General features: G+C 27.1%; 1 protein-coding gene and 2 long non-coding RNA genes across 12 annotated transcripts in view; 2 read left to right on the top strand and 1 right to left on the bottom strand.

Moving 5' to 3' along the window:
* Positions 1-22,118, bottom strand: part of LOC107072946 (uncharacterized) — a 68,536-nt gene that overhangs the window by 4,318 nt on the left and 42,100 nt on the right. Inside the window, exons 7-8 of one of the 9 annotated variants that reach the window (XR_016176275.1) lie at positions 10,218-10,669; positions 8,869-9,317 (exon numbers count right to left, since the gene is read on the bottom strand). The exons of 5 other annotated variants lie outside the window; for them this stretch is intronic. This is a non-coding gene — a long non-coding RNA (uncharacterized LOC107072946). Of the gene's footprint in view, positions 1-3,074; positions 8,044-8,868; positions 9,318-10,087; positions 10,670-22,118 lie in introns of those variants that run through there. 3 more of the 9 variants (XR_016176277.1, XR_016176271.1, XR_016176272.1) reach the window with 3 other exon arrangements.
* LOC149032877 (uncharacterized) lies at positions 2-6,984 on the top strand. Its single transcript, XR_016176281.1, has 2 exons — positions 2-2,310; positions 2,440-6,984. It is a non-coding gene; the product is annotated as an uncharacterized LOC149032877 (long non-coding RNA).
* Positions 10,679-22,118, top strand: part of tyn (trynity) — a 46,616-nt gene continuing 35,176 nt past the window's right edge. The window contains exon 1 of one of the 2 annotated variants that reach the window (XM_015333286.2): positions 10,679-11,330. The gene's annotated coding sequence lies outside the window, so the exon portion shown is untranslated. The remainder of the gene's footprint in view (positions 11,331-22,118) is intronic. The other variant, XM_089171570.1, reaches the window with a different exon arrangement.

The raw sequence follows: 22,118 nt of genomic DNA, 5'->3' as shown, positions 1-22,118 counted from the left end.
AATAGAACCCTTTGGTAAAGGAAGAGAAAGAGAAATCGTTTTCAAACCCTGTCCAGATAAAAAGACTTCGATGAAACCAACTCTACAGAATGAAAAGGGTTTGAATAAGGGAATTCAAATATACATACACATACACATATATATGTATGTATGTGTATAGAGATACCTTATGACATTACCGTGTTTGATAATTGTTGTTATTATATCTCTCTTTTTTTTTTTTTTTTTCAACCATTTCATTAAATATTAACACAGACACGATATAAATAAAATAAATGAATTTCATGTCAAATACTTCAATTTACTTCAGACACCCTTCTCTACTCTTCCCCCCCCCCACCCCCAATCCAATGAGGAAAGAGAAAATAATTGTACGATAGTTTTTCTTGAGACGAACATACACGCGAATGTATATTATATATATATATATATATTTCTTTGTATGATAACATATTATTAAGTTATTTCAGTCGTCACACGTGATTTGTTGTGAAGAAATTATTTATAGACAAAAAAAAAAAAAAAAAGAAAATTTGGTATGCGAGTATGTGGGCATTTGAATTCTTTACAATCAACGTGACACATATTTAAACCGAAAAGTATGTATGTAAATGTGTATTTGTATGTTTAATTAAATATAATGTTATAAATAATAAAAGGATTGTATGAAATATAAATAAAATTGTTAAACTGTTAACCGGGGAATTCAATTTTTTATTATTCAGGTTTTTTTGTTATTTATTTATTATTTAATTAATATATAATTAATATATAAGAAAATATATATTAATAGTATATTAATAATTAATAAAATATTAATAATAAATTAGATATAAAGAAAAGTATATTATCTTTCATTTGAATTTCCCGCGCATTTCACGAAAAGGCGTACAGGGAATTCCCCTTTTAATTTACGCAACTTTTTTTCTTATTTATTTATTATTTAATTAATATATTGTACAATTAATATATAATAAAATATATATTAATAATATATTATAATAATTAATAAAATATTAATAATAAATTATATATAAAGAAAAAGTATATTTTCTTTCATTTGAATTTCCCGCGCATTCCACGAAGAGGCGCAGAGGGAATTCCCCATTTAATTTACGCAACTTTTTTTATTATTTATTTATTATTTAATTAATATATAAATAATATATAGTCAAATATATATTAAATATACAATAATAATTAATAAAATATTAATAATAAATTATATATAAAATAAAAGTCTTAAATTTATTATATTTTATTAATTTATTTATTATTTAAATTTATTATTTATTATTTATTATTATTTATTTTTAAAATAAATGAAAAGATTATGAAATATATATATATATATTTTTTTCATTTATTTATATACAAAAAAACGTGAAATACTTTAGACGTATTTATACGTCATGCCCGTTTAACCAGTTAATAATAATTAAATCATGTTGTCAGATAAAAAAAAAAATGATTTACCAATTAATTAACTAATACTTTTTCATAATAATATTCAACCAATGAGAATCGAGAATCAAACTGTCTCCGAGACCGACCCCGACCGCACGTCATTCAACCTTGAAAACACTTGTAATTTATGATCTAATGAGTAATAACTATAATTAATGTCGGTTGGGAAGTTTCGTGTTAGATTAACAGGAGAAGGCATGGGATATTCTTCTACAAATGGAAGAAGAAGAAAAAAAAAAGAAGGATGAAGATGAAGATGAACATGAAGTTGAAGTTGAAGTTGAAGTTGAAGATGAAGATGAAGGAAGAGTGGGGATGAAAGCTTGAAATCCCACTTTGAATCCTTTTCGTCGTTTGGTTCGCTTCATTGGTTTCTTATCCTTTGAAAACTAAAGAAAGAAATGAAAGGAAAGGAAAGGAAAGGAAAGGAAAGGAAGGAAGATAAAGAAGAGAAAGAGAGTCCTTGACCGACCATGAACCCTTCCTCTCTCTTCAGAAGAGTAGAAAGCAAACCCCGATGTCTGTGATTGGTTCTAACACGCGATAGTCGATGCTTCTCTTCTTATTCTTATTCTTCTTATTCTTTTATGGTTAAAGTATAGTGATTATATGATTAGCAATGGGGATTTTAAACGGGGGTGGATTATTATTCTATTCGATATAACATTAACTCGTTCATTCATGATTAATTTTACTTTTGAAAAAAGTAGTATTACGTTTAACCAGTTAACTCTGTGGCGTTTTGTATTAAATGTGAGCACCGTTGTGTGGCGCTAGAATCGATCTATTACGAATTTTTGAGGTTAGATTGCGAGTTTTGAAGTTAGGATTGCTCGTTTTGAGGTTAAAATGAATTGTAAAAGTAAAAAAGAAATTAATAATGTGAGCACCGTTGTGTGGCGCTAGAATTGATCTATTACGAGTTTTTGAGGTTAGATTGCGAGTTTTGAAGTTAAGATTGCTCGTTTTGAGGTTAAAATGAACTGTAAAAGTAATAAAGAAATTAATAATGTACAAATACTGAATTTTTCTTTTTACTAATCTTCAAATTTGAGATTATGTTTCATCTTTTTTTTTTTTTTTTTATAAAAATTGCAATTTAAATAGTTTATGGTCATTTTTACACATGGCGTGTAACGCAACTCAGTTTATTCATGAAACTAACACAGTTTAACTGGTTTTATAATATTTTAAATATTATAAATAATCTATAATTATTAAGCAAGTTAACAATTACGCCATTTAACTGTGTGCCGTTCTGTATTGGAAGTGAGCACCGCTGTGTGGCGCTACAATCGACCCAATACAAGTTTTGAGGTTATAATTGCTTACTTATGAGAATAAAATGAACTCCAAACATAAAAATACAAATATTATAATAGTAATTTACAAATATTGAATATTGTTTCATACTAATCTTCAAATTTGAGGTTATATTTCATTTTTTGTTAATACAAATTACAATTTAAATAGTAAATGATAAATACTTTTTACGCATTACGAGTATACCAGTTGTAACACAAAATTCTGTTATTTCTTCACGACGTATATACTCGTCAAAATCAGTTTAACTGGTTTTAATAAATATCAATCAAAGTATCAATTGATTTTCATTTTTTCCTTTTTTTTTTTTTCAAATCATTATAAAGTAAATTGATAAAATTATTTGCAATTATTTCATTTAATAAAATATCGATAAAATAATTATCTAAAATGAGAATTATAGTTATTATTACACACTGATTAGGTACGACCAAGTAATACAAGTTACGACGAAGAGGAAAGGTTTTTAGAAAAATAAAATGACAACAAAATAGAATAAAAAAATAAAAAAAATTGCTAAATCGGTTTCTCTTTTTCCTATGATCCTCTTTTCTCTTCTCTCACAGTAATCATCTTCAACCTTAACGACGTTAAAATGGATCGAGCGAATCGAATCGATTTACCCAAAGAAATAACCAACCCCCACCAACACCACCACCACCACTACCATTAATAACAATAATAATAATAATAATAATAATAAAAATAATATTCGATGAAGATTTAAAAAAAAGTAAAAAACAAAAGCAAAATCGCGTGCCAACTTTGAACGACGTATCAAAAATAAAAATAAAAAAAAGAGAAGTGGGGATGAGTGGAGAGGTGGGGAGAGGTGTCAGAGGTGGGGGAAGGAACATGACTTGCGAACAATGGCTTTTCGTATTGCAATCTGGAACCAATCGCTGATCTTAAATTGTTAAAGGGATAAAGAAAAGAAGATAAAAAAATAAAAAGAAAAAGAATGGAACTTCAGACTTCTTCCTTGATAAGAGAAGAAAGGGAAGAAGAATAAGAAAAGGGAAGAGAAGAAGAAGAAGAAGAAGAAGAAGAAGAAGGGCCCTTCTTTTCCCATCCCCTTTAAAATTCTTTCTATCTTCTTGACTTTCGATTATCCATGCTTATCTTCTTTACTTAGGATACACGTTACTTACTTTCTTGATTCCTCTTTTTAACATTCTAACGCTTCCGGGAATTGGAAGTGCCGTTCTTCCAAAGGTAACATGCAGCAGCAGCAATAGCAACAGCAACAGGAATACAGGTGTGTGTAATATAGTAGCCCCGAACAAGTTTATATAATTTAATCACGAGCACACACATGGAAATACTTTCGTGGGAAATAAATAAAATATAAAAAGATTCGATTCATTTTATTCTAATTTTAAGATAATCTACTTGATGCTTATTTTATGCATAAGAAGGTGCGCATTAAAGGAAGTTTAAGGTGCAAAACCTATTAAAATCAAATTGCTTATACATGTTAATTAAAATTTTGATATGCGCGATTATTTTATCTTATTAATTAATTATTATTATTATTATTATTATTGTATAGAATATTTTTGATATAGAATTTTTTAATTTTATTTATTATGCAGAAACCTGTGGATTCGAGTAACATTGGATGCAAACCTTTAATAAAAACCAAATTGGTTTTATATTTTAATTAAAATTTTGACATGCAGCAATTATTTTCTTTTCTTTTATTTGATTTTCATGTAAAATATTTGTTAACGATTAAATTGCAATAATCAATTAAAATTATTTAACATCAACCATAATCTTCAAATAAATTATTTTAATTATTCCTATTGGAATTTCTGGCAAGGGCGTGGCGTAGCAATTCGACATATCTCCTCTAATTTTGAATTTAGCCACCAGATAGCGTATTCAAGTGCTAGAGATCCCAATTAATTCTAATTAACCTAAACTATTAAAATCAACCATAATATTAACCATAACCTCCAAATAAATTTTTCTAACATTCCTATTGTGATTCTAACTAACCTAAACTACTGACATCAACCATAACATCAATCATAACCTCCAAATAAATTTTTCTAACATTCCTATTGATTGTAACTAACCTAAATTACTAACATCAACCATAACATCGATCATAACCTCCAAATAAATGTTTTCTAACATTCACATTGATCACTATACACTTACTAATATAATACAAACACACTATACTTTTATCCAATGTTATATTCTAACCTAAGTTAACAAAAAAAAAATATGTTTGACCATATGAAAAACTTGCAACCCATTTACATTGTATTTTTAAATCCTCAAACATTTATAAAAAAAAAACCCAACGTTAAATAACCAACTACTCTTGAATAATTTTCTTTTAAACCACTTAGCCTAAGCATAGTTAGGTTATTCCCCATGAATATTATTCGATTCGCTTTGAAGTAGAAGATGAAGAAGAAGAAGAAGATCGTAAAGTATATAAGAGTATCTCTCATACGTGGTTAGAAGACACTTAACCTCGAGTAATATAACTGCCATGACTGTTAATTTGAACGAGTTCTTAAGTACGCCCACGTATTGAAAATATCTTTTTGTTATAATAATTATTCACAAATGTTAATTAATCAAATATATATATCGAATAATATCATGGGAATTGTGATAAATCGATTAATTCAAATAATATGACAGGTTATGTTAATGCATGACAGGTTATGTTAATGTATGAGAGGTTATGTAACGTTGTTAATGTAATTTAAGATGATATTGATGATCATATAATTTCTAAAGTATGTGAGATGATCATTTGATTCATTCGTATACAATGATCGAATATCATTTTCATGTCTTGACACAACCAATCAAACTCGAACACGATTCTTTGAATATATTATGGTAATATCATTTGCATATAATGCACGTTTGAAATGTTATGGTATAAAAACTATTTACAGTTAGATATATACTTCAAATCTTTTAAGAAACAACTTCTCTCACATTAGAATTCGATCATCAATTTTCTTTAACCTCGACATGCTATTCTTAGCAAATTTAAATTAGTAACCTCACACACATACACACAGTTATTATAGTTTATTTATAATAAGAACAAAACAAAAAAGAAATTCCTTTACGGATTGTTAATGTAATTTTTTTTGTTCATTTTGTATAATTCTTTACATATTTTGTATTTTTTATTGCTAATTTAATAATTTATTAGTTTGAGGTTATGTAGGTTGTTTAATTATTCAATAGATGGTATTTCAATTTAATTATTTCAATTTACATAACCTTACTTTACTATTTTGTGTGTTACTAAATAATTTATAAAATTGATTTATTATTTAGAGGTTATGTAAGTTGTTTAATTATTCAATAAATGGCTTCGTATTTCAATTCAATTATTTTAATTTACATAACCTTATTTTGTGTGTTACTAAATAATTTAAAATTGATTTATTATTTAAAGGTTATTTAAGTTTCTAGGTTCTGCAAATATTCAATAGATGGTGCTGTATTACAATTCAATTATTTCGCTACAATTTTTTTTCAAATTTACATATGACACAACTAACCTTACTTTTTTATTACTTTTTAATAGTGCTATTATTTTCTGCATTATTATAATTTACTAAATAATTTAAAATAATATCAAATCAACATTTTACAACATCCTACTATTATCATAGTTGAATGTGAACTTGTTAAAGACACTACTACTACTACTACCACTACAACTATTATTCTCTTTCAAGGCTATCACCCTAGCAACAAAGGATATTATACTACTAAAAAAGAAAGAAAAAACAAAAAAAAAACCCTAGAAAAATCTTTAGATGATATTATATAAAAACACTGTTGTGTTGCCATTGCTGTTGATGATGTTGGGTACTAGTACCCTAGTACTAGTACTTCTGCTGTTGCTTCTGATAATAATGATAATGATGATGATGATGATGATGACGATGAAGAGAAAGAGACAACAAGGCAAAAAAAAACAACAACAACAACAACAACTAAAGAAGAAGAGTGATTTGAAAATCGTTACATGGAAAAAAAAGGTAAAACAGCGACAAGTAAAGGCTAGCATATAATGATTACACAGCTTGACCATGGGCGTTGGATATTATGTCGAGTATCTGTTGCAAGATCGAACGATGGGTAAAGGGAATGAAGGAGGCAAAAGAAACAAAAAAAAAAAAGAGAAAAAAGATATTGCAGGAAGATGATGAAAAAAAGGAGATGGGCAGGAAAGGAGGGAGGAAGGGGATAGAGGATAAAGGCTTGAGAGAAAGAGAATGAATGAGTGAGAGAGTGAGTGAGTGAGAGAGGAGTCTAATGACGGGACACAGGACAGGGCATCAAGTGGAATAATCAAGCATCGGGTAAAAGCTGGTTCAAGGTCGATGACGGATGTCTTCCTTGCTATTATATCAACCTTCTTCGAAGTGGTACCCCAACCTCTCCCCACTACTCCCCACTTTACTCCATTTCACCCCACTCCATGCACCAACTAACCCAACTATTTTTTTCTTTTGTCCTGTCGCTAAGTGTTTTTTTTTGTTTTGTTTTGTTTTTATGGTACACCGTGCAATCGGGAGGGCAAGGGGGAAGGGGAGGGGAATTCATCTAACTCGAATTCCATCACATTTTTGTTGATCTTTTTGTTTTAACACATTGTACGCCGGCGACCTAAAAGACATTTAAAGCCTGAGCGCCATCGTGGGGCAGCTACTCAAGCGACAAACTCAGAAACCCGCGGTTTCGCGGGGCCGGCGTACAATGTGTTAAACTAGAATTTTGGAATTTTTCCTTGGTTTCTTTTTTTTTTTTTTATTGCTAATGGTACGTATCAACCCTTATTGGTTGTAAATAACCTATGTAAGTGACTTACAAATATATATATAAAGCTAGTTTTAATCCTATAGTATATTTTCTACCCCCCCCCCTCCCATAATAAATAACTTTAACACAACCATATAAAATTTGGTTTAAATTGAATAAAAAAAATTGTTCAGAGAGATCTTTTGATATTTCACATTCCAATGTTGCAAACAAGAAGAAAGAAAATTCTCAAAATCCTACTCTACTATCTCAACTTCTCTTTCTTTCTTTCTTTTTCTTTCTCTCTTCACTTACCCCCTTGTTCCCTTGTTCCCCTTTTCTTTTTTCCCTTGTACAGCAGCCCTTTTTACATCTCTCTTTCGTCGTTTTACGAATAACAACAGTTTCACGGTTCGGACGTCGGTAAATGCCATTACCTTTACGGTGCTGAAACTGCATGGAAGTTAAAGTTATGACAGAGATTTCTAAACTTCTATCTCTTTTTCTCCATCATCATCATCATTATCATCATCATCATAGTCGTCATTTCTCTCTCTCTCTCTTTCTCTCTTTCTCTCTTTCTTTTTATTTCTCTGTTCCGAAAAGATCTTGGAACGTGAACTTTGAATACATGTTGTTCGTTTTAAACTCAAATTACACCTTTCGTCCGCTATTCGCTAGAAAAAGAGAAAGAGGGATGAGGAAAGAAGAGGATAGAGGAGGAGGAAGGAGGAGGAGGATAGAGGAGGAGGTGGGAGGAGGAGGAGGAAGGTGAATCCTTCTTACCGACAGTTAGGTAGGTACGATTGTTTCGTTGCTGGGCCTTCATCTATGAATTATGTTCCTATACAACATACATACATACATATATACATGTATACATACATACATACAAGTTTAATTTACCGTACGAATGACGACGTTACTTTTCCAATTATTATTTTCTCACCCTTGTCTATCTATTTATCTAATTATCTAATTATCTATCTATCTATTGTAGGGTTGATAAAAATAGTACTAAGTTCATGTAGTTGATTTTTTTTTCTTATATATATAAATAAAATAATTTTGTAATATTTATTAGAATATAAATATTTATATTTTATTTTATTATTTTTATTAAATATTTATATTTTAAAAATATATTATAATAAATTATATAATTATTATATTAAATTATTTTATATGTGATATAATAAATTATGAAAATTAATTAAAATTTTATTTATAATTATAAATAATCCGTCAATTATATAATTATTATAATATATTATTATTATTATTATTATTATTATTAGTTTATTTATTTATTTATTTATTATTATTTTATTTTATAGTAGTAGTAATAGTGTTAGTAATGTGTGTGTAGGATTACTTGAGATGTGTGTCTTGTTGCAAAAGATAAGAAATAATAGTTACAATTAGGTATATCTTAAAGAAAGATGAAACACGACATAACATCGGCAGGTGGCCCATACTAATGAGTTTGTTGAAGGGGGTTCAAGGGGGAAGGTTTAAGGGAAGAGATCAAGATGGTATGAAGGAAGGTCAAGGTAAGAGAAAAAAACTAACGAGTAAGATTAATTTAACGCGTGTGCAACATAACCGTCCTATCTTGGGTATTCCGAGTTATGGCAGTTACAGATGGCCGATGGGAATCAAAGGTAACGTTGAAGTTAACCAACTACCATCAGTACTATCATCACCGATACACCATCGATCCGTAACTATGCAAACAAATTTTTCTTATTCCTTAAATGAAACGCTTAACATGAAACGTTTAACATGAAACACTTAACATGAAACCCTTAACATGAAACCCTTAACATGAAACACTTAAAATGAAACGCTTAACATGAAACCCTTAACATGAAACACTTAAAATGAAACGCTTAACATGAAACGCCTAATATGAAACGCCTAATATGAAACGCCTAACATAACACGCTTAACATGAAACGCGTTCACGAGGCTCTTTCACGAGGCTCGTTGATAAGGCTCGTTCATGAGGCTCTTTCACGAGGCTCGTTGATAAGGCTCGTTCATGAGGCTCTTTCACGAGGCTCGTTGATAAGGCTCGTTCATGAGGCTTTTTCACGAGGCTCGTTGATAAGGCTCGTTGACAAGGCTCTTTCATGAGGCTAGTTTACGAGGCTTTTATAAAATTTTATAAATATTTATAAAACTTAGTTATAAAATTAATGCAATTAAACAATTTTACAATATTATAAATAAATTATTTAATTATTAATATAAATATTATATATTAATTTACAATATATGTTGGTTCTTAGCTACCTAATGAAATATATATATATATATATATATATATATATATATATATATATATTTTTATTTATTTATTTATTTATTTGTTAAATATTAATTGTTTAAAAATTGTAATAAAATAAATATTAACTGGATCAATATTTTTATTTATTATTATTATAAATACAAAAAAGTAGAAAGAAAGATTTTATATTTTGTTGCATAATTAAATTGAGATAAATAGATAATAGAACATTTGATAATACTATATATATATATATATAGTAACAGAATGAAAAGAAGACAAAATGGGAAAACGGTAAAATGTCACTGTTACCTAATTACAGGGAGTAACTAACCTGGACTGGTGAATAAGAAGAAGAAGAAGAAGAAGAAATAGAAGTAGAAGTAGCAGCACCAGAAGAAGAAGAAGAAGAAGAAGAAGAAGAAGAAGAAGAAGAAGAAGAAGAAGAAGAAGGAAACACAAACTATGAGTTAGTTCCCTTAGATCGTCGTATGCTTCTCGAAGTTCTTTCGTAGAGAGGAAAGAGACGAGAGCATGAGAAGAGGATCGATCCCTTTCCCCCTTTCCCACCGACCCATCATCAGGCCCCCCTCCTATTCGTACGTAGCGACGGTACCGCTAGATTCAACTGGCCAATAGTGTAGCATCTTTAACCGGTTACATCCAATCCTTTTGTAAGTTAGATCGGCAAAGTAGACTCTTCCAGTACTCGTGGCGGGGTCTTACTCGGTTTATAAAGTGGGCCCGATGCGCCGCCTCGAAGACAGACCCGTGTCGACAGCCTACCTATCAGGAACACGTTTTTACCTTTTTTTTTTCTCTCTCTCTTCATCCCTTTTTTTTCTCTCCCCCACTTTTTTTTTTATTTGTTTCTTTTTTTGCTTTAATTTTTCGTGCGATTAATTTTTGGACTTTTATTCTTCTTTCTCTCTCTCTCTCTCTCTCTCTCTCTCTCTTTTTCTATCTTTCTAATTTTATTTGTTTAATTGTCATCATATGACAAATTAATAAATAAACGAAACAATCCAAGTGTTGAGGAAGGAAGGAACGTGCGCGTGTGTTCGTTCGATCGTTGAACGAATTTCCTCATCCCCCCTCCTCATCCCCCCCCCAGACCCCTTTTTCTTTTTTTTTTATCCGCTGAGTTTTCCTTAAAAAATTGTCCCTTAATTAAAAATCCTTAAAAAATTTTGATCGTTATATATCGTTATCGGTAGTATCGTTACGCGGTTGTTGAATATTTTGGGGATCAAGTTTTGCGATCATCGTTGTGTGTAGACGCGAAAAATTTGACATTTTGACAATTTTTTTGAAGTGATATATATATATATATATGTATATATGTATATGTATATGTATAGATAATATCGTGTGAACAGAGAGACAAGGTGAAAGCAACAAGAAAGAGAAGCAGATATTAAAGGTGACGTGTGGATATCACGGCAAGGTACGTGGCAAGTTAATTATCATTGAAAGTGAAGATATTTTTTTTTTTTGCTAGATCTATTTATTTAAATTGTGATGAAACACAATTGAAAAATTGAAATTGAAAGACATTTTGAAAATCATCTTATTTGAATAAAGAGAAAGATTATTTTTATGGGGGATGTGTTTTGTACAATAAATGTTAGGGGGGTTTTTTTTTTTTTTTTTTTGAGAGAGAGAGAACTGAAAATTCACTAAACGTACAACAACAACAACAACAACAACAAAAAGCACTTTGATTTATATAATTAATTATTTACTGTGTTAAAAATTATTTGTCAAATGATCGTTGTTGATTTTTTTTATTAATTTAATATCTAACACAATATATTATTTTATTAAATAATTAATAATTATTTTATTAAATAATATTGTGTTAGATATTAAATTAATTAAAATTGTATATATTTATATTATTAATAATTATGTAATATTTTATTATTTATTTTATTATTATATTGTATATTTAATACGATAAATTAATTATTTATTAATTTATTTAACAATAAATGTGTAATGTATAAATTTTATACGCACTTTCATCGAATTGTTATTTTTTTTCTTTATAAATGACAGGAAACGATCATTTGACAGATCAACGAGTGTTACTACACGTTTAATATTAAAACCATCAATTCTTTAATTCTTATTTCAATTATTTCAATTATTTATCATCTGATTGACTGATATTAACCATCTACCCTTAAATCACCTCATTGAAAAATTTGGTTAGTCTCAGAATATTGTTTTTTGTTGATCTAAGAATTTGGTTTTATGTTGGTGTTAGGATTTAGTTTTTTTTTATTTAGTTCTGAGACAAGTGTGAACTGACTCCTCGTGTATTAGAGTTCTATCTTTCTTTTATCTTTATCTATGTATCTCTTTCTCTCACAGCATTCCCACGGTGAAGAATGCCTTGGTTCAAAGTCAGGGACGTAACTATTGAGCAACTTCGTGCTTCGTAATGTCGTTTATACTAACTTTAAAACGAACGAACGAACGAACGAACGAGTGAATGAACGAATAAACGAATTAAAGGAAACACCTTTTTCTACTGTGAAACAAAATAAGAAAGATAATGAAAGATAGATAGAGAATGAGATAGAAAGATACTTCATGATGGAATTTACATTAATATTCTTTAAACGTAGTTTCAATTCGTGTAAGTAACGAACGAACGATGAAAGCCGAATAACTGATGCTGATACCACGGTTTTTTTCTATTCGTGTGATTCCTTCTGTCCAATGAACCCCTCCACACTAACACATCTTTAAATTAATTTAGTTTTGGTTTTAATTTGTCTAATGATAATGTTCAAAAATAATTAATTTATTCATAAAATTCAAAAACAATGCAATATTCAATGCAATGCATTTGATTTCGTTAACTTCGTGTGGTTCGTTCGATGATCTCATAATTCTCACACACACATTTTCAAAATAATTTAATTTTTTTTGGTCTCAATTTGTTTAATGTTAATGTGCAAAAATAATAAATTTATTTATGAAATTAAAAAAACAATTTAATATGCAATGCAATGCATTTGATTTTGTTAACTTCGTATGATTCGTTCAGTGATTTGATGATTCTCCTCACACACCCATCTTTAAAATAATTTATTTCTTTTTTTTAATTATAAAAAAAATATAATAGGCAATGTATTTAATTGTTAAGATCTTATTTTTGTTAAATAAATTGTTTTCAATGGTCAAATTAATTTGATACGCCGAAAAAGTTAGTCGCTTTTCTATTCCAAGCTGGTGAGTTCAATGCCGGTGAGTTCAATGCTGGTGAGTTCAATGCTGGTGATTCGTTCAGTGATTTGAATGACTCACACACACTTTAAAATTAATTTACATTGTTTTAGTTTCAATTTATTTAAAAATACGATGCAAAAATAATTAATGATTTATCATCAAATTCAAAAACAATTTAATATACAATGCAATGCAATGCATTTGATTTTGTTAACTTCGTGTGATTTGTTTTGTCTGCTGAACTTCACACACAAACACACATCTTCAAAATAATTTACTGTTTAATTTTTGATTTCAATTTATCAAACAATAAATTGCAAAAATAATCAATTTATCCATAAAATTCAAAAACAATTTAACATACAATGCAATGCATTGTGTGATTCGTTCGATGAATCTGATGATCCTCACACACACCCATCTTCAAAATAATCTATTGTTTTTTTTTTTAATTATAAAAAAATCAACTATGTGCAATGTATTTGATTGTTAATTCCTTCATTCTACTAAACCCCTTAATGAGTGAAATAAATGAAGATTATTGTTTTTAGAACAATGTTAATAAATCCTACTATAAAACATTTATAAACCTAACCTTAAAACTTTCATGTACAAAACAAAACTGATACAACTAAAAGTAGTATGAATTACTATTATAGAAAGTAATTGAAATAAAATAGAATTCACGTGGTATATCGAAAAAGAAAGCAAGCAAGCAAACAAACAACCGAAAGGAGTAAGTAACCAACCAACAAACCAAACAAGCACATTGGTGGAAACTAAAACAAGTATCTGAGTGTGTGTGTCTGTCTATGTGTGTGTGTTTATATGTCGTCTTCTTTCCGTATCCTCTTTTCTACCGTACACAAGCAGAACCTCTTGTAAGTTTTGCTTTTCTTTTTCTCGATGTTAAAAACACGACCTGCCCCACTATCCGTCGTTTCTGCCGCTGGTTCGAGGATCTTACAGGCGCCGCCTGGACATTGACCTCGGTCTGACTACGGCCCTGACCAAGACTCTCTTCTTCTTCTTCCTTTTTCTTTTACTTTGCTACGCTTCCATGAAGGAGTAGGAAAAGGATAGAAAGCTTTGCACGGAAACGTGCAAAAGATAGTCCCCCTTTCATTGGTGTTATTATTCTTCTATAGTTACTTCAATAAATTATTAATCATCAATCCATCATACATCATCTTAGAAAACCTTTCAACCTTTTCAATCTCAAATCCTTTTTGAGTTTTTTTTTTTTAATTCTTCAATGAAGAGAGTCTTTGATCTTTTCATTTTTTTTTTTTTTTTTATATAATTAAATGAATATATATTTTTAATTAATTGAATAAATTATTGTATTTAATTGTAAAAAGTGTTTATTTATAATTTTTCAATTTAAATTACTTTCATAAATTATGAAACCATCTTTGAAACTTTTCAAACTATTTGAGTATCCAAATTCTTGTATTAGGTGTACTTTAGTTCCGTTATTTTCCTACAGATGGCTTATAGGAAAATGGCGGAAGCAAAGTGGTACACCTAATAAGAATAATCTTTCCTTATTGTTCCTATAATTAAACGAATAATATAATCAATTAAATAATTAGGTATATTACATTGTAACACGTGTTTTTTTTTTTACAATTATTTAATTCAAATTACTTCTATAATTTATTAAACCATCACAGATCAAACCTTTCAAACTTTTTGAGTATCCAAATTCTTGTATTAAGTGTACAACCTTGTTTCCACTATTTTCCTACAGATGGCTCATAGAAAGATGGCGGAAACAATGCTGTATACCTAATAAGAATAACCTTTTCTTATTGTTCCTACAATTAAACGAATAATATAATCAATTAAATAATTATATTACATTGTAACACGTGTTTACTTACAATTATTCAATTTATAATTGTTCACATATATTTCAGTATTCTATTTTCCAAACAATCATATCTTTGTTTGAACTTGTAACAGAAAAGAGGTTAAGATTGGTATCAAAGGAATGAGAAAATAAAAGAAAACAGTTAAAATATCTGAAAAAAAAAAAAAAAATACGCGTTACTTGTTCACACAGGTGCCATTGTAATAAATAAGTAGGTCGGTTAGAATATCATGCAGGTAGAACTTTAAACAATTGTAACAACACCTGCCGAAAATAATACTTTGAAAAAGAGATAAAAAGCTTCAAATGTATTACATTTACATTACCATTAAAATTTTAACACTAATAAAGAAAATATTAGGCTTTTTAATAGCTTAAGTCACATATGTTACACACATACATCATTAGTATCAATTTTGTGTATGTAAGGAAAGAAAAATAGATAAATAGATAAATGGATAAATAGAAAAGGAAAAAAAAAGGAAAAAGGAGAGAAAGCCACGGTGGCAGGTCAAGGCTCTCTACACGCGTGACCACTCGAGCGAATATACACACACACACACACACACACACACACATATACATACATACATGAATATATCGTAGAAGATGCGTAAGGGCGAACGAACTCGCAAGGAAGAGACAACACCGGCTCATTACCAAACACTTGGCACGCTTTGTAACAACTTCCTTGATATAAATAAAAAAAAAAAAAACACTAAGATAAAAGAATACTAACACAATAATAGGGTGACCAAAAAGTAACGTCGTTTCTAAGTATGTTACGTGAATTTTTTTATAATTTTTTTTTTTTTCAAATAAAAATTTCATTGATTTTTATGGATATGATATTAGAAAATTTGTGAACTAAATGAACAAAGGTTGTTGATCATTTGATTTGATTGATGATTTATATTATTATTATTATTATTAATATTTAAAAATTAATTAATTATTGTTGCAACTTTATTTGTTTGAATTTAAAGCTTTCAAATGCGACTACATTACTTTTCGGTTCACCTAGTATAATATATGTTTATAGATTAACATATAATAATTATTATAAATATTAATTAGTATAATATTACTATTTAATTATTATTATATAATATTATTAAATATTATTATTACTTAAATATAAAAAGTGAGGTTATGTTGTTTATAAATTAAAATAATTGAATATTATATAATATATATATATATATATAATATTAATTAATATAATATTATATTAATTATATATACGAGTATATAAATATTATTATTATTATTATTAATATTTAAAAATTAATTAATTATTGTTGCAACTTTATTTGTTTGAATTTAAAGCTTTCAAATGCGACTACATTACTTTTCGGTTCACCTAGTATAATATATGTTTATAAATTAACATATAATAATTATTATAAATATTAATTAGTATAATATTACTATTTAATTATTATTATATAATATTATTAAATATTATTATTACTTAAATATAAAAAGTGAGGTTATGTTGTTTATAAATTAAAATAATTGAATATTATATAATATATATATATAATATTAATTAATATAATATTATATTAATTATATATACGAGTATATAAATATTATTATTATTATTATTATTATTAAATATAAAAAGTAAGGTTATGTCATATAAAAATTGAGATATAATTAAACTGTAATATTATATAATATTTATATATAATTAATTATAAAATAAAATATATTGCAATATTGCAATTAGAATATTCAAACTTGAAAATAATTAATTGAAAAAATTCAAACCTTATACATAAACCTTATCATTGAAACTAATGTAAAATACGATTTATCATAACCTTAAAAAAAAAAAATAATAATAATAATATTTTATAACACGTGCATAAGAAATAAGATTTACAAATCATGTCTTTGAAAAACATGATCGATAAATGGAGATTGAAAATACACAAAGAAATACTTGCAGGAGAGAGAGAGAGAGAGAGAGAGAGAGAGAGAGAGAGAGAATGAGAAAGGGGAAAAATATCTTTGACCTTTTTCAAAGGATTAACTCACCCTACCTTGTTTTATTTCCTAACTCAAAGATCGAGACCTTGACCACCAACCCGCATCCTTTCTATTCTACTATTTCTCTTTTTTTCCTTTTTTATTATAAATCGAACAACTAACGGTTCTTATAATTGCTTTTGTACTTTCGACTTTTTACAAGATAACAAAAAAAAAAAAATAGAAAAAAAATCATTGTATGAGAATAATTAAATGTTATCGTGATCAATCAAATAACAGATTGTCAATTGTTTTTTTTTTTTTTTTTTTTTTTTTGAAAAGTATTATGGAGACTAAAAAGTAATGGCGTCGTTACTACGCGTGTCAAATTATTTCTAATATTTTCAATAAAAAAAAAAAACAAATTAATGATGATTTTTATTATTGTATATTAAAAAATTTTGCATACCAGATAAAAGAAAGATTGTTTATCGTCTGATTAATTAATTATTGATCAATAATGAAAAGTTGTTTGGTTAAATTTATTTGAATGTTCAAATTTTCAGGTTAAAATGCGACATTATATTTCAATCAAATATTTCTTACAGTTAAACAGTCAACAAATTTGTATTATATTATTGTTTTTTTTTGCAATATATATATATATATATATATATACTGTAAAATATTATACATAATTTTGTTTTTTTAAATAGATGAACATCATTTGAACAATTATGATAGAAATTGTTATACATGAGACGTTTAATGTTAATTATTATCTAACAATTTTAAATCATATTTTTTTTTTTTTTTTTTTAGTAATAGTTACTTAGTAACTTTATATATTTTTTTTTTCTTAAAAGAAAGGTTTGAAAGAAAAAATGGTTTAATTTTGTTAGCAATTGCAAAGAAACTTTAACTGATTATACAGAACCTTATAATCTTCTATCGAACAAGAAGGAGAGACAGAATGATAGAAATTAAATAAAAATAAAGTAAAAAAAAGGATCTCCATGTAAGTTAGTTGAATATCCCTAGTCATCAGTGTAGTTTAATCTCAGATGCTTTAATCTCAGATGCTTTAATCTCAGTTAGAAACGGATATCAGATTGGTAAGACGTTGGAGTACTTTTCATCTTGAATAGTTGTAGTACTAGTTCTACTAGTAGTAGTAGTAGTAGTAGTAGTTGTGTGTAATGGATAAGAATAATGATAGAAAAGAGATAGAATGAAGAACACCCATATATTGAAACCCACACCATAAACCAAAACTCAAACCCTCACTTTATGTTACTTTCATTAGTATACTCTGATAGCAGAATACTTGACTTTGATTTTAATTTGTATTTTTGTTTATGTATTAATTTTCTGTATAAGTTTGTTGATTCCTTATCTTATCAATGTATGGAAATTCTTGACTTTAAATTATATACTATAATTATTTGAAATATTATTCAATAATTATATTTACATATATATATATATATGAAAAATATAAGTAGATCTATAAAAAGATAAATTAATGGGATAAAAATGTAATTACAAATTCTTATTTTATATCTATGGGATTAACGGTTATAATAATTTCATGTTTCTTCCTCATTGCATTTTTATATTTGCATAAAATTCTAATAAGAAGCATATATATATATATAATATTTGCTTATTAATGAATGTAAATACTACTACTACTACTACTACTACTGTATAAATATATATATATAGTATTACTACTACTATTAGTATTTTTATCAAGCGGATATTACATGTGATATAATAAATATTTCTTCTTCTTCATCTTCATCTTCACTTCCGCGTATCATTTGAAAACTTGATAAATATTCTAATCCAATTATTTAGAATATTCTTAATAACATTTTTACAGATTCTTTTTCATATATTAGAAATACAAAATTAGAATATAAAATCAGATGTATTAAACTCGGTTTTAAACATAAATTATCATTTCCTAGTAATATTAATAATCTTTATACAACTTCGTGGTATATGAAAAATACAAAAATATAAAAATACTGTAAACCATTATTAATATTAACAATTTTTACAAAACTTACACGTTATATGAAAATACAATATAACTTGAACAATTATTAATATTTTAGCAATATTTATAAAACCCCACGTTATATGAAAAATACAAAAATAGAAAAATACAAAAATACAGAAATATAGAAATACAAAAATACAAAATAATGTAAACCGTGATTAATATTAGCAATCTTTACAAAACTACACGTTATATGAAAAATACAAAAATACAAAAATACAGAAATACAGAAATACAAAAATACAAAAATACAAAATACTGTAAACCATGATTAATATTTAAGCAATCTTTACAAAACCCCACGTTATATGAAAAATACAAAAATACAGAAATACAAAACTACAAAACTACAAAACTACAAAAATACAAAAATACAGAAATACGGAAATACAAAAATACAAAATACTGTAAGCCATTATTAATATTAGCAATCTTTACAAAACTTCAAGTTATATGAAAATACAAAAATACAGAAATACAAAACTACAAAACTACAAAAATACAGAAATACGGAAATACAAAAATACAAAATACTGTAAACCATTATTAATATTAGCAATCTTTACAAAACTTTACGTTATATGAAAAATACAAAAATACAGAAATACAAAAATACAGAAATACAGAAATACAGAAATACAGAAATACAAAAATACAATATACTGTAACCATTATTAATATTAGCAATATTTATAAAACCCCACATTATATGAAAATTAAAAAAACACAAAAATACAGAATACTGTAAATCATTATTAATATTACCAATCTTTCTAAAACTTCACGTTATATGAAAAATACAAAAAATACAAAATAGGAATACAAAATTACAGAAATACTGTAAACCATTATTAATATTACCAATCTTTATAAAACCCCACGTTATATGAAAAATACAAAAATACAAAAAAAAAATACAAACTAATATAAACCATTAAATAACGGTGTTACTTCAAGTATCTCATTAAAAGTAACAGATTGCAATAGTTCTTCTTCAATAGATTCAAGTTGACATTACTTTCGTCCAACTGACCCTCTCTCTCTCTCTCTCTCTCCACACACACACATACCCATATATATATACACACACACACACATATCCTTCTTACCAAGCAACTATGTTGCGTGCAACTTCTTCATTATGAGTATTTACGAAAGATAACGGTACAATCGATTCCCCATCATGCTTTTTTGCTTATGGTACAGATGTTCTACCGTACCAATTTACATTAGAATCATTTTTTTTTTTTAACATTACGTCATCGTGTTCTATTAAAACATATCTTTAAAATATACATATGACTGTAAATATATTCATGTAAATATATAATATGATTGATTTCAATGAATGACACTTTGTCAAAGAATTTGTTCAAAAGAATTTCAACGAGATGACATATGTAGGTGGTGAAAGAATACAAATATAAATATAACATGATTGAATAATAATAATAATAATAATAATAATAATAATAATAATAAAAGATAAGAAAAAATTAAAAGATAAAAATATATATATATATATATATATAGATAAATAAAGAAAGATTACTATGTACTCGATTCACTAAAAGAGGATATCGGCTAGTCCGGAGTTTGTGGACCGCACAACGGTAACCGGTAACCCTCTTTCTCTCTCTCTCTCTTTTTTCTCTTTCTCTTTCTCACTATTGCATTCGAAGAGACCGTTACACTTATGGTCGTCGTTCGTTCATGCTAAAGGAATTCATAAAATGTTCATATACAATTCTATACTGTTCAATTTTCATAATGTATCTGTAAATCTCTTGCAACATTTCAAATTTAAATGAAGACTAATGAATTATAACCTACAATTTTTATCTCATTTATACTACTGTAAAGAAAAAAAAAGGAAAAGAGTGGGGGGGGGGTGATAAAAATAAAAAACCTAAAAGAGAGAGAGAGAGAGAGAGAGAGAGAGAGATAGAAAGATAGTTTCTATTTGATAATTTAAACGTGTATGACGACGACGGTTAGTTCGCTGATTGTCAACGGGAAATAAACCTCGTAGATTCATGATTATGTAATACCCCCTGCAATATACGTTCCTGGCTCGTGCGGTATTTTACGTACATAGATTTAACTTCCCTATTTTATCGTATCGTATCGTTATCGTATCGTATCACATACGATATCACATACGATACTTACTTTTAAATTACCTTCTTTTACCTGTGTTTTCCATTTCTTTTTCTTTTCTTTCTCTCTCTCTCTTTCTCTCTCTCTTCTTTTTCTTTCACTCCCCCTTTTTTGATGGCTATTCAACGAACCGTACATGCATCCTTTTATTATTATTTTTATTATTATTATTATTATTATTATTATTATTATTATTATTATTATGGGTATTATCTTTTTCCTTTTCCTTTTCTTTATGTTTTTTTTTTTTAATCTCATTTTTATTTATTTATCCGGTTGGTTTACTTGGAAATAAATTGGAATAGGATTACTACATTAACACTTGTCTATTTTTTTTTTTTTTGTTAAATTATACATTTTCGTACAATTATTTTTTAATTATAACTTGTAATGAAGTGAATTGAGATTGTTTGTATTAGATGAATTTTTGATTATTATTATTATTATTATTATTATTATTAGAATTAATTGTATATAAATGTTGATTAAATTGAAATATAATATTTATTAATAAATATAAATTTTAATTATTAGATGCATCAATTTATATTAACTAAAATACAATTATACGAAAAAAAATAGAAAAAGTAAGGTTAGGTCGTATATAAATTGTAATAATTGAATTGTAATACGAGTATAGTGTCATCTATCGAAAATTTACCGTACCTAAATGACTCAGATAACCTATAAATAATAAATCTTTAAATTTGCGACAAAAAAAAATACAAAATAAATGCGATACCTTGAAATTTGCGATGAAAAATATAAAATAAATGTGAAATCTTTAAATTTGCGTTAAAAAATACAAAATAAACGCGACACAAAAAATCTATCCCTACATCCTAACCTAAAAAAAAAACAAACACACACATAAAATAACAAAAATATCATTAAAATCTGTTCAATAA

This window comes from Polistes dominula, unplaced genomic scaffold (assembly GCF_049000335.1).
Source record: "Polistes dominula isolate Pdom_NZ unplaced genomic scaffold, Pdom_raw_medaka contig_26, whole genome shotgun sequence".
In the NCBI taxonomy this organism is placed as follows: domain Eukaryota; kingdom Metazoa; phylum Arthropoda; class Insecta; order Hymenoptera; family Vespidae; genus Polistes; species Polistes dominula.
Note: the sequence above shows the minus strand (reverse complement) of the source record. Positions and strands in the feature narration are given on the sequence as shown.